Raw genomic sequence first — 13,540 nt, 5'->3', positions numbered from 1 at the left:
TGGCCCATGGGGGGATCGAATCCGCGGCCTTCGCGTTATTAGCACGACGCTCTAACCAACTGAGCTAATGGGCCGATATGATTTTCTTTTCACGGGGGGAAATTCGACAAGTCCGTTAACTTAGTCTATAATTATGAGTCCAAATAGAAAGACTATGTAATGTACCTGTCGAATGAAAGATACCGTGAAATTTGCTCTGACCACCCACCCCCCAGTGGAAAAAAGGAAAAATCTTATTAAGATTTTATAAACTTAAGGAATGAATAAACATATACAATATAAGTTCCTTTCATTAAATAGACATGCAACCTTAATTAAATTAGTTTCAAAAAATAAAATGTGCTAATAACAATATACAATTAGTTTTACAAACGTACAATTATCTAACTTTCACAGGGTCTAAAATTGTGCGTACTCCGAAATCTAACAGTTTGCAATATAAAACTAACTTTATTTTCAAAGAAATATTTCCTATTTTTAACCTAATATTTTAAAAGTATAAAAATGAATTAAAATTTCTTTTTTAACTATTAATTATTATTCAGAATTCACTTAAAAACTCATCTTTTTGGGATTAAAAGTTCATTCTTTCTAGTTGAGAAATCTACTAATATATTTTTGGTTAACAATTGATCTTTTCTGTTTCAAAACTATATTATTGTGTTCAACATTGAATTATTTTGTGAGAAATTCAACAAGTTTATTCAGGAATCATCATTTTGGGTGGAGAAATGAACTTTCTTGTTGAAAATTCGTTTTTTCAGCTTAAAAATTCAAAAATTAATTGTTGCAGCTGAAATTTCATTGGGCTCCCAACGATCATTTGAGAGAGTTTTCAAGTCTCAAATGTATTCCTCTGAACGTAGGTGCCCATGTGGGCATCTAGGGGAAAGTATCATTTGGAGACTGAATTTTGGCTCATGCAGAGTTGTGGAGTTCTGAACCGCGCTGTCAGCCACTTGATTATCTGTCAAAGCAACTATTCGTTTTGCGATATTAGCCTAAATAATTATTAATAAGGAAACCAATTGAAACAATATTTACCTAATTTTCAAATTTCATTCATTTAATAGGGCGTACCAGTCACTTAGAATAAAATTATAACTTCCTAATGCAACTTCCAAAAGTTAGGTTAGTCATGCCCGTCGACATTTAAACTAAAGCCGGGATGTATAGAAAAAGTCATGACCGTCTACATATACAATAAGGTATTTTCACTCCAATTACTAGCTCACTTCACTTCGTTGAATACTGAGGGGACAACAATTGACCAAATGCATGGGAATCGGTTAATGTTTGCTCTATTTTTCTAATATCTTCGTAGAAAGTAATTTTTCCGTATAAGTGCAATTGAAAAATAATTTTTCTTTTTCAGGGACTATTTAATGCAATAATGAAATGATAATAATTTTCATTCATTCGTGCGTTAGGGCTGAGCGCTGGTTGTCTACCCTTTGAAACGCGATTCAAAATTACATTGAAAAACAATTCTTGCAATTAAAATAAATAATTATTAAAATATACAGAATAATGTATACAAATTGCGTAACTTTTGATTTCAGGCAAGAAAAATATAACACATATATTATATGAATAACAGTTTATTTTCATTGAATTTCAAAGACAAACTTATATTTTACAAAACATTTCATTCGAAAAGAAATTTCTTGGAAAAGTGATTGAAAATAATTAATTATAAGTTTTTAATCGAAAAGAACAAGATTCTTAGCTGACATTATTTTTAGAAAAATTCAAATATTATCATTATTAAATTCTACAATTAACTTCTATATATCAAGCTGCAAAAACATTATATGGTATTTCAACAAATGTATCTATCACAAAATGTTTTGTGAACTATAAGTCAGTTTTTGGAGTTCAATGAAAATAAACTATTATTTATAAAATATGTGTTATACACTTTTTTCTTATCTGAAATCAAAATTCACACAATTTGAATACATTCTTGTGCATATTTTAATAATTATTTATTTAAATTACAAGAATTGTTTTTTTTTCAATTTAATTTTGAATGGCGCGCCAAGTGTGGCCAACCAGCGTTCAGCCCTAATGCAAGCGTAGTAGCTCAGGGTGCCAACATTGGCATCATTGGTCCACAGTACAAACCGGAAAAATAAATCAAATCAGCCGGCAGGAAAAAGTTGGGATATGAAAGCCTCAATTAGGTATTTTCACTTCAACCATCAGCTAACTTCACTGTGTTAAAAGCTGAGAGGGAAAAATCGATCAAATGCATGGAACAAAACTTTACTTCTGTAATATATTTGTAATTAATAATCATTATTATTTTATTATTTCATTGAATAGTAATTAAAAAATAAAAACTATTTTTTAACTACACTAATATAGAAAAAATTACCTTCTACGAAGATATTAGCAAATTATATGAAAAATGAACTTAATCCCATACAATTGGTCCCTTATTTTCCCCTCAGCAATCTACGAAGTGAAATTAGCTGTTTATTGAAGTGAAAATACCTAATAGGCTTTTATCTTATCAGTTTGAATGTTCCCGCCGCTATATTTGAAACATTGCAATGTTTCATGAAACTTTTCATCAGGCTAAAGTTTCATGCAAATTTACATCCCCACTCATCACGAAAAAAAATTTCTGTTTTTATTATACAATTGTATTTACCTTATCTTTCATGTATGAGACTAACCACTGCAAGATTAGATATCTAAGATACCTTTAAACTTCCGCAGAAAATCTGGTGGAAATTTGTTCGAACGACCAGGCATCAATTTCGATGCAGACGGTCACGACTTAGTTTGTACATCCCGGCTTTGGTGGTTTTAGTGTCATATAGTAGGTTTTGACTAACCTAACATTTGGATATTACATCACGAAAGTACTATTTTTATTCCAAGACTATTTAGTCGCTGGTAAATAGGAGGAAATAAAAAGTTAGGTAATTATTATTATAACTTACCTGCTTATTGACATCTGTCTCACTCAAATAACGACCGGCAAAATGACCTTGACAAGTGACTTACGGTTTGTAGACGACACTTCACGTTGCACTGGATGAGAAAAAACAGTGTCTAAATGATGCTTTTCCCCTAGATTGTCCGAATGAACTTGTGTGGCTTAAATTTGTTGCAACTCTATTGAACCGCGATTTCGATGTACATTGGAGGATCGGCGACTTTCTGTGCTTTTCCGTCCCAATCAAAAACATAAAAATCAAACATTCTAATCCGTTTCGGTTTAAAATGAATTTTTTGGATGAAAATTCGGATGCTTTGTAGAAAAATTTGTTTTTGTTTTTTAATTGAAAATTTAACTATTGTATTTTTGGTAGAAAATTGGAATATTTTAGGTTTAAAAATTCAACTATTTGGATGAAAATGTATGTCATTTGTTGAAAATTCATTTTCTTTGACAGAAAATTAATGTTCTCGATAGAAAATTCAACAATTTGGTCAAAAATATATGTATTTTGTTGAGAATTTATCTTTTGAAGTACAAAATTAGTCTTCTCGGTTAAAAATTCATCTTATTGGCAGAAAATTAGAGTATTCAGTTAGAAATTCAACTGTTTCGTAAAAAGCTCCTCTTTTTGGGTTCAAATTTCAACATTTTGGATACAATTTTTTCCTTTATTTCCTGAAATTTTTTTTTATTGGAAATTCAAATCTTCTTTCAAACACGTCTTTTTGGTTTCAAAATGCATATTTCCTTTGGTCGAAATGTCATCTTTTTTAGTTAAAATGTATCTGTTGGGGTGGGCGAGGAATTTACGGATCTTAACAGAGGGCGATAAGTGTTTCAAAATTTCAGAAAAAAAACTATGCATAACTTATGAACGGCCCCTAATGAAATGAATTTGATTCTCTTACTGATTGAAACAGTTTTCACAATCCGGTATGGTCTAGTGGCTAGGATATCTGGCTTTCACCCAGAAGGCTCGGGTTCGATTCCCGGTACCGGAATTTTTTTGACAAATGGGTTCCTATACCATGAAAGTAGATTACTTTTTCAAAAAATATCGAATTTTTTTATTAATCGGTTGTATTGGAAAATTTATAGTATAGGTTTTGGAAGTCTTTTATACCAGAAGACCAAAGAAGGGAAACTTGTTTGATTTTGTAAAAAAAATTCTGTTCGAAAAAATACTAGTTTGGGCTAGTCATTAGATTTCATTTATAATGTACTATCAAAATAGAAAATAAGAATTTGTCAAAATAATGAATGTCTCAAACTTCGACCAAAGTAATCGATGTTTTCCAAATAATATGAAAATAGTATACAAAATTAATTAATCAAAAAAGAAAGTGGCTCATGGGGGGATCGAACCCGCGGCCTTCGCGTTATTAGCACGACGCTCTAACCAACTGAGCTAATAGGCCGACATGATAACACATTCATGGCGGGAAATTTGACCAGTCTATTTTCAAAATGAGTCCGATTAGAAACTATGCTCAATTTAACTGTCGCGTGAAATAAAGCTTTACGCACGAAATCTGTAGGCAACGAACTCTACAAAAGTATTCGAGTATTCTCATTAAGTTCCTAGTCTGTTTTTGCTTATTTAAAAAAATAATTTCTATTTGAATTATATTATTTATATAATATTATTACTGTTTGAAACAACACCATCAATCCGGTATGTTCTAGTAGCTAGGATATCTGGCAGTGGCTAGGCGACCTTCACGTGGGACGGACGGCCGCACGAGAACGCGCGATATAATTAGCTATAAAAACCCCTTAAAAAACGATAAATGCATCAAAAAAGTGTCCTAACATTCGTCGGTGTCTCCAAAACAGCATAAACATATGAAAATAGTGATTTCTTTATTTTTTCTCAGGGAGTTTTTTAAAGAGACAAGTGAGTTTGAAAAGTGCAAAGCGCCGAAAGGCGTGCCTGGCGGCGTCCCGCGTGGCGTCTCTCGTGGAGTGACATAATTAATACACGACTAAGTGAACCTAATAAGCCCCCGCTAATCACTAGTGCTGTACATACAGCCTAAACATATAAACATGCCAGTATAGCAAAATTTTTGTGAATTTCGAAGTGTCTAGTGAGCCCAAAAAGTGCACAACGCTTTAAGGCGTCGATCGCGGCGTCCCTTGAGTCGTAGCATATGCAAAAAGACAAAGTGAACATAAAAGTGCCTTAATAATCAGTAGTAGTAATTATTGGTTTAGAAAGTGTTCATTGCCAAAAACTTTCCCGTGTGGCGTCATCACAATCATGAAGCCACTCTTAGGCCACATCTAGGCAGTCCAGGAACTAATGGCAAGCCCCAGCAAAAGCCAACAAATTACTCTGTCACCGGCCGCAGCCCCTGGACCAATTAGTAAAAAGAAAAGAAATTACATAGCCTGCCCAATTGCGCCGAGCAATTCAGCAGAAACATCATGCCTTTCTCCATCCTTACAGGCGGGAATAGCACGAACGATATTCGGCATTCTCAAGGAAGGCTCTTTGGCTAGTGAACTTAGCGAAAGGAAAGTTTTATACGCCCTCAAACAGCCCAGAAACACGGAAAAAATGTCACCCAAACCAAATGTGACGAGGAAAACTAGAGTTCACAATAAGACAGGCGAACGGGATGATGAAAACCCCGATCCCAACAGAGCAGCTACAGTCCCTGAGGATAAAATAGCGCAGGTAAACTACCCTGCCCCTCAAGGCAAGGAAGTACAGATATTGACCACCACTCTCAAAGTATCGACAGCGCCGATACCGTCATCGGCAATGATATCCAAAAAAGAGATCAACCCACACAACTAAGTCGCGCCGTCAACGTCCACAACGCAAGACGCTGACAATATCATACTAAGCCCCAGGAGCCCGAGAAGAGCGGCACTGGACCTGCCAGAAACTGAACATATGGATAGTGAGGAGAAGAGTAAAGGATCACGTTTTGTCACTTACAATGCCTTCATCCCACTGGCAAATAATAATCTTGCTGAGATGAGTAACGCGAACCAGAACTGAGTCCCATTAAAACCACCTACAGCACCAAACACAAATGTTATGAAAACAGAGGACGTCTCAACGGAAAATTACACGAAGAACACCAGAAACTACATACGAGGAAAAAATCACCAAGGAAGGGACCTACGGCCCTCCATGGCAAAAGGAAAATTTAAATCTAAGGAGCCGCCAATCTACGTCTACAATGCAAAGACGAATCAGGTAAATGATGTACTTAAATCAGAGATCACAGTAGATCAATATATTATCAAAAGTCTTTCGCCAACAAAACTAGCAGTTCATGTAACGAGCATCGAGACATTCAAACGCGTAATCGAAATTATGAAAGGGATCATTTTGATTTTTACACAAGAACACCGAGCGCCGAAAAAGTTTATTCATGGCTCTTAAAAGCAGTTTCAAGCGATTATGAAGTGAATGAAATTCAGTAGGAACTCGCGGATTTACAACTCGATAGCGTTAAAATAGTCAAAATAAAGAAAATAAATCTTAAAGAATTTTCTCATGCGAAACGAGGCGGCGACGCGTTCCTCGTTTCCATCACAAGCGACAGCAGGTCTCTTAACGTAACCAGTATTAATAGGCTAGCTAATTAAGTAGTATGGTGGGAAAAGATTAGGCGTGTTGAAGGCATTCAATGCTATAATTGCCAAAGAATTGGCCATATAGCAAAGTATTGCAATAGGGGTTACAGATGTGTTAAATATGACCAGAATCACGGACCAGGAGAATGTAAACTAAACGGCAACGATAAACTAGAAAAGAAAGATATATACTGCGTAGTTTGCAGGCAGACAGATCACCCGGCCTCATATAGAGGGTGTCCCAAATCAAGGGAAATCAAGGGAAAAATTACAAATTATTGAAGAAAAAAGAGAACTTGAGCTGAGAAAAATATCTAATTAGGTTAATCCGGAAATATGCTAAAATTGTGAATCCTACATCCTCTGAACGACAAGGGGATCAGTCTGCCACAAAAGGTTTAGAAAACCTCGAAAACCTTCTCGAGGCGTTTAAAAAAGAAATGTTGTCATTACTGACCAATCAGCTAAACAGTATAAAAACTCAAGTCACGGAAAACACGCAAAAAATCAATCTTATTTTCGAATCCTTAGAACTCAATGAACCCCAAAAATATAAGTTTACAGCCCAACAACAATTCGGACACAAATAAAATAAATATTAAAAACACAAACCTCTTGGCAATCAATGTAAATTCTATAGTATCTAACGTTAAGAGATTTAATTTTCAAGACAAAATAAAAAAATACAACCCGGATATTGCACTAATAAGCGAAACCAAATTAAATTCACGACACAAAATTAGCTTTGAAAACTACACAATTCTAAGAAACGACAGGATATATAACAGAGGAGGTGGAGGGACCGCGCTAATAATAAAAAATAATCTAAAATTTTACAGGGTAAATATCATATCAGACAACCAAACTAAAATAATCGAAACAACCATCATCAGAATCCCATTCCAAAATCATCAGAACTTATACATAATTAGTGCTTATGCAGCAGGCTACACTGGAAATAATTTTTCCAAAGACTTAAACCTTATATTTAATGAACTTAAACTTTACAACTCAGAAAACTGGTATTTACTAGCAGGAGATATAATGCCCGTCACTTTTACTGGCAAGATGCTCAGCAAAATCCCAGAGGTTCATACTTAAGTAATTGGGTAAAAAAAAGGATTTGCAGTTTAGAATAAAATTGGTAGGACCGTCCGAACCCACGTATCTCAGCAAAACTAATACCTAGATATATGTCTACATGATAACAGGATCAATGGAAACAATTTGATTAATCACAGAGGGAAAGTAATCCCTTGTGACAGCGATCATAAAGGAATAAGTATTTTTTTCTCCCTTGACGGCATGGATAACATTATTTTAGAACCTGCCCCAAACACCCACCGATTAAACTTTCACAAGACAGATTGGGAGGAATTTCAAAAGCACCTTACCCAATTTAACGCGACCCTGCTGGAAAGTAAAAATCTCAGTAACGAAGAGATAGACACTCAACTAAACTTGCTTGATCGAGTTATCATGGATGCTCTATAAAGTTGCACGCCTAGTTATAAGAATTTCGATTCCGTCAAAAGATATTTATGTCCCAGAATAAAAAAATTTCAGAACATTAAAAGTAATTTGTTATCAAAAATACACCGTCTAAGAAAACATAAAAATGGATAAAGGAGAAATAAGAATGCATGAATTTATCTTAAGAGACGTTAAAGCCGAAATAAATAATTTATTTAATAGGAACATTAATAACACAGGCACACAAAACAAAAGTCTAAGTCCACGTAGGCTACCTTTGGGGTTCTATGGTTTTTGGGTCGCTGATTCCGAATCGTTTGTCGGGTTTTTCTCAGGTCAGATCGCTTTCAAGGTCATTTGAAGGTCAAATGAAGAACATATTGCTGAAAAAATCTGAAAAAATTCAGACATATGTTTTTAGCATGCTGAATCCGAATCCGGTGTCGGTTGACCTTCATTACTTCTAAATCAAGGTCATTTAAAGATCAAAGCAACAAAATAACCTCAAAAAAATTTGCAAATATTTATATATAGGTTTTGAGGGTCGCTGAATACAAATCTAAGGTTGAATTGATCATATCTGGTTATATGAAGGTCGTCTGAGGTCATTTGAAGGTCGAATTCGGAAAAAGGCTAAAAAATCTGAAAAAAATTCAAATGTAGGTTTTTGAGCATGCTGAATCCGAATCCGATGTCGGTTGACCTTCATGAGTTCAAGGTCAAGGTCATTTAAAGGTCAAATCAATCTTTATCAACATTAGCTGCTGTGAATTTCTTGAAAGTAAGGCAGTGTACTTTCTTATCAATATTAGCTGCTGTAGATTTCTTGAAAGAGAAAGCTTTGTACCCATAAGAATGGTATATCTTTAAAAAAAAGTGGGTTCTTTTTGCCCTAATATGGTAAAAAATACATTTTTTATAAATGTCCACATGTATTTGCGTGAGTGAATGTTTGCGTGTATGTATGTGTGGATCTGCGGATGTATGGATGTGAGTATTTGCGGATGTCTAGATGTTTTGATGTATGTAATCGATTCTTTTTCACCTGTTGCCTCGAATAGTCGTGTGACGATGACAACTGCCCCGTAAGGGGATGTGTAGAATGATTCACTCATACGCTAGTCGGGGTACTGATGTTAGTGGAAGTGCACTGCTTTACAGGGGATCGACAGGGTGTGAGGATAATGCCATAGTGCGTTCGTCGACGAGTTGACATTGTCCTCGTCAAAGACGAAAAGCCATTTTACTTCGCCCTGGAGAGGTAAGAGGGTTATCACCCCCAGGACGGCGGACTCACCTGCAATCGGACCAGGATCCCTGTCAAGCGGATTTATATATAAAAGTATGGAAAATTTAAACAAAGCTTCACCCTCATCTTCTAAACACGAATGCCCGAAAGATGTTAACGTATTTTGCTTCATTTGTGGAACATTTTACATAGTCCAAACTTAATGATCTCGTAAGAGATATGGGACTACCTAAAGTTGCTGCGGAACATTTAGCTTCAGTTTTAAAAAGTAAAAATTTATTAAAAAAAGGTACGCAAGTAACGTTTTATAGAACAAGAAATGAGAGTTTTAAGCAGTATTTTGAAGAAAAAGTCTTTGATGAAGAAAAATTAGTGTACTGTTCAAATGTTAAAGGACTGATGGAAGAACTTAAGCCAAATACTTATAAAGATGATGATTGGAGACTGTTTATTGACTCATCAAAAAGAAGCTTAAAAGCTGTAATACTTCACAACACAAATCAATATGCCGCAGTACTTGTCGCACACTCTACGGCAATGAAAGAATCCTTCACTAGTCTTAAAAAACTTCTAGAGGCCATTGAATACAAAACATGTAATTGGCTTATATATGGTGATTTGAAAGTTTCAGGTATGTTGCCAGGACAGCAGTCGGGATTTACAAAGAATCCGTGTTTCTTGCGCCTTTGGGAAAGTAGAGATCGTGAAAAACATTACACGAATCAAAAGTGGGCTGAAAGGAAATCACTTGAAATAGGAAAAGGAAATATCATTGAATCGGCCCTGATTGAACCAAAAAAAGTATCGATTCCTCCATTACATATTAAATTAGGAGCCATGAAGCAATTTGTGAATGCCTTAGATGCAAATAGTCGATGTTTTAAATACTTGGAAAAGAAGTTTCAATGTAAATCTGATGCCAAGTTGAAAGAAGGGATTTTTGATTGTCCAGAAATAAGGAAACTTTTACAAGATGATAAATTTATAACGACAATGACGAAAATTCAAAGGGATGCATGGCTCAGTTTTAAGGAAGTTGTGAAAAACATTTTAGGAAATAAAAGAAGTGAAAATTATAAAGTTATAGTAGCCGAAATGATTAGGAACTTTGGAAAAATGGGGTGCCTGATGTCGTACAAATTGCACTTCCTGCATAAGCACCTGGATCGATTCCCAGAGAATTGTGGCGCTACCAAGGCAGATGGGATGTCGCTATGATGGCTGATTACTGCTGATCACTGAAAAGAGAGTGTAAAACTACGGGAAAAAAGCGAAAAAACCATTACGTCGATCATTTGATAGTGAGAGAGTACGGTATGAGCGGAAAACATGAACACAAATTGATACAAAAAAATATGTCTATCGTAATTGTTTATGAGGGATATCTACGACTCTTAAAACTTATATATAAATTTTTACAATTTTTTTGAGGTTATTTTTTTGGTTTGACCTTCAAATGGCCTTTATCTTGAACTAATGAAGGTCAACCGACACCGGATTCGGATTCAGCATGCTAAAAAACCTATGTCTGAATTTTTTCAGATTTTTTCAGCAATATTTTCTTCATTTGGCCTTCAAATGACCTTGAAAGCGATCTGATATGAAAAAACCGACAAACGATTCGGAGTCAGCGACCCAAAATCATAGAACCCCAAAGGTCGCCTCTGTGGACTTTGACTTTTTTTGTGTGCCTGTGTAATTACTGGTATAATAGAATAAAAAACATTTCCGTGCTCGATAATAATAACCTATTTCCAGAAATAAACGGAATATTTAGATCAAAAAAACCAAACCGACTTTCCAAATGTCAAAATTCCACAGGATAAAATAAAGTTGATAGAAACCGCGGAAATCGACAAACTCTCAGCACCTAAAGACGAAGAAAATAACTTCATTATAACTGACCATAGAAATAAATTAAACTTACTAGGAGCACATTTTGCTTCAATCAATAATCAAAGCAGAAACAATAATAGGGACGGTATAAATAATATTATTATAAACACTGTAGAAAAACTTAAGAACGAGATGGAGCATGACAAAAATAATAACCAAACCCTGACCCAATTTTGCGACACAAATCCTGCCTCTAATCTCACATACAAAGATGACAAGGATTACTTTGGTAACATCTATAAACTTAAAAACATTTAAAAAAATCATAACAGCAAAAGATCATCCGGAACGGATGGAATCCCAAACATTGGAATTAGGAACCTACCTACTAATATTTTGCATGAATCTACTTGGCACATAAACTTGGCGATCGACTAAGACACGATAATCACGTTAAAAAAGCTTTGGAAAAAGGGAAAAAGGCCTACTTTAATGCCAAGCATCTATTTCACTCCAAGCATTTAGACTCTAAAGTTAAAATTCTATGCTATGTGCTGCTCATACGGCCCATACTGATGTACGGATGCCAGGTCTGGTTTAATATAGCGCCTCCCACCATGGAAAAACTAAGGGTCTTTGAAATAAATTGTCTGAGAGCCTGTCTAAAAATGTACAAAACTCCCGAGTCAAATTATTGACACTACTCCAATCAAAAATTATACGATTGCGCCAATATACCACGTATAGATAATTTTATACTGAAATTGATCAGGAATAACATCGCCAGTGCAGCATGTAACACTGAGAATCCCCTAATTTCGGGGCCATATTATCCCAATCCTGGTTATCATGAAAAAGCGAGATTAACTGGTTATATACCTCCAGAATCATTTACAAACTTAGATAGCGAAGGTTATCTTCAAAATGTCAATAATACGCCCGCTATTTATCATATACATAGGCATAAATTTCATAAAAAAATATTACACAAGGCAAATGAAATGTATGAAAATTTTAATATTCCACGTAGATACTCAACTAACATACCCATAAGGGATACTAAGGACAAACACAGGTTCAATACAAAGCGGTATTGGTGGCTAGCATAAATAATTACTGCACCTACAAATGTTAAACTAGTTTTTATTTTCTATTTGTCTTAAAATTTTTCTTGTTATCAATAAAGATCAATATAGATAGTACACTTCAGTATGTAATAATAGATATTTGAGAAGTATAATTATAATTCTTTTTATTTTCCCATGACGATTCTGCGAGCGCCTAACGTAGGCCGATTAGAACATACATTTTTTAAGCGATATAAGTCAAGCGCTTTTTCTTACCAATGTTTTTTACAGAGCTATAAATGTAAGTACACATATTATGCAAATTTCTTTCAATAAACATTGTTAAAAAAAAAACTAGGATATCTGGCTTTCTCCCAGAAGACTCGGGTTCGATTCCCGATAACGGAATTTTTTTGACAAATGGGTTCTTATAACATGAAAGTAGATTCCTTTTTTAAAAAATATCTAATTTCTTTATTAATAAGATTACTTTCCAAAAGTCGAACATTTCATTTGTAAATTTTCCCGTGAAAATTAGTGAAAATTCAATCGGTTCTATTCGAAAATTTATAGTATAGGTTTTGAAAGCCTTCTATACCAAAAGACCAAAGAAGGGAAACTTGTTTGAATTTGTAAAAAAAATTTTGTTCGAAAAAATGCTATTTTGGGCTAGTCATTAGATTTCATTTATAATGTACCATCAAAGTGCAAAATAAGAATTAGTCAAAATAATGGATGTCTCAAACTTCGACCAAAGTAATTGATGTTTTCCAAATAATATAAAAATATTATACAAAATTAATTAATCGAAAAAGAATGTGGCCCATAGGCCATGGGGTTTTAAAAAACGCTGAAATAGGTGTAGGAAATATTTCCGGAATAATTTTTTTTATCCATAGTGCAAAAAAGAATAAAAAATAAAATATGAGATTTCCTAAACCTAGAGATCTAGAAGTTCAACCTGATTTATTAAATTTCTCAAAAAATATGTAAATATTATACAGAATTAATTAATAAAAAAATTGGCCCATGGGGGGATCGAACCCGCGGCCTTCGCGTTATTAGCACGACGCTCTAACCAACTGAGCTAATGGGCCGATATGATAGCTCTTTGACGGCGAAAAATAAGACCAGTCCGTTTACTTAGTTTATAAATATATGAGACCATTTAGAAAATAGCGGCAATTTAAATGTCGAACGCAAGAACGTTTTTTACACGTACTTCAAAAGCAAAATTGCATGAAATCGGCTTCGAATTGGTTCCTCAGCCACCGTATTCACCAGACCTGGCCCCCAGCGACTATTACTTGTTCCCTAACCTGAAGAGATGGCTCACCGGTAAGCGTTTTTACTCAAATGAGG

General features: G+C 34.7%; 4 non-coding genes across 4 annotated transcripts; 1 reads left to right on the top strand and 3 right to left on the bottom strand.

Annotated features, from left to right (window-relative positions):
• On the bottom strand, positions 1 to 74 carry Trnai-aau. The gene has a single exon. It is a non-coding gene; the product is annotated as a tRNA-Ile (tRNA).
• Positions 75 to 3,885: 3,811 nt separating this feature from the next.
• Trnae-uuc lies at positions 3,886 to 3,957 on the top strand. Its single transcript has one exon. It is a non-coding gene; the product is annotated as a tRNA-Glu (tRNA).
• A 343-nt stretch (positions 3,958 to 4,300) lies between these two features.
• Positions 4,301 to 4,374, bottom strand: Trnai-aau. The gene has a single exon. It is a non-coding gene; the product is annotated as a tRNA-Ile (tRNA).
• An 8,827-nt stretch (positions 4,375 to 13,201) lies between these two features.
• Trnai-aau lies at positions 13,202 to 13,275 on the bottom strand. Its single transcript has one exon. It is a non-coding gene; the product is annotated as a tRNA-Ile (tRNA).
• Between the last annotated feature and the right edge of the window lie 265 nt (positions 13,276 to 13,540).

Source organism: Belonocnema kinseyi, chromosome 10 (assembly GCF_010883055.1).
Source record: "Belonocnema kinseyi isolate 2016_QV_RU_SX_M_011 chromosome 10, B_treatae_v1, whole genome shotgun sequence".
Taxonomy (NCBI): Eukaryota; Metazoa; Arthropoda; class Insecta; order Hymenoptera; family Cynipidae; genus Belonocnema; species Belonocnema kinseyi.
This window is presented reverse-complemented; position numbering and strand designations above follow the sequence as displayed.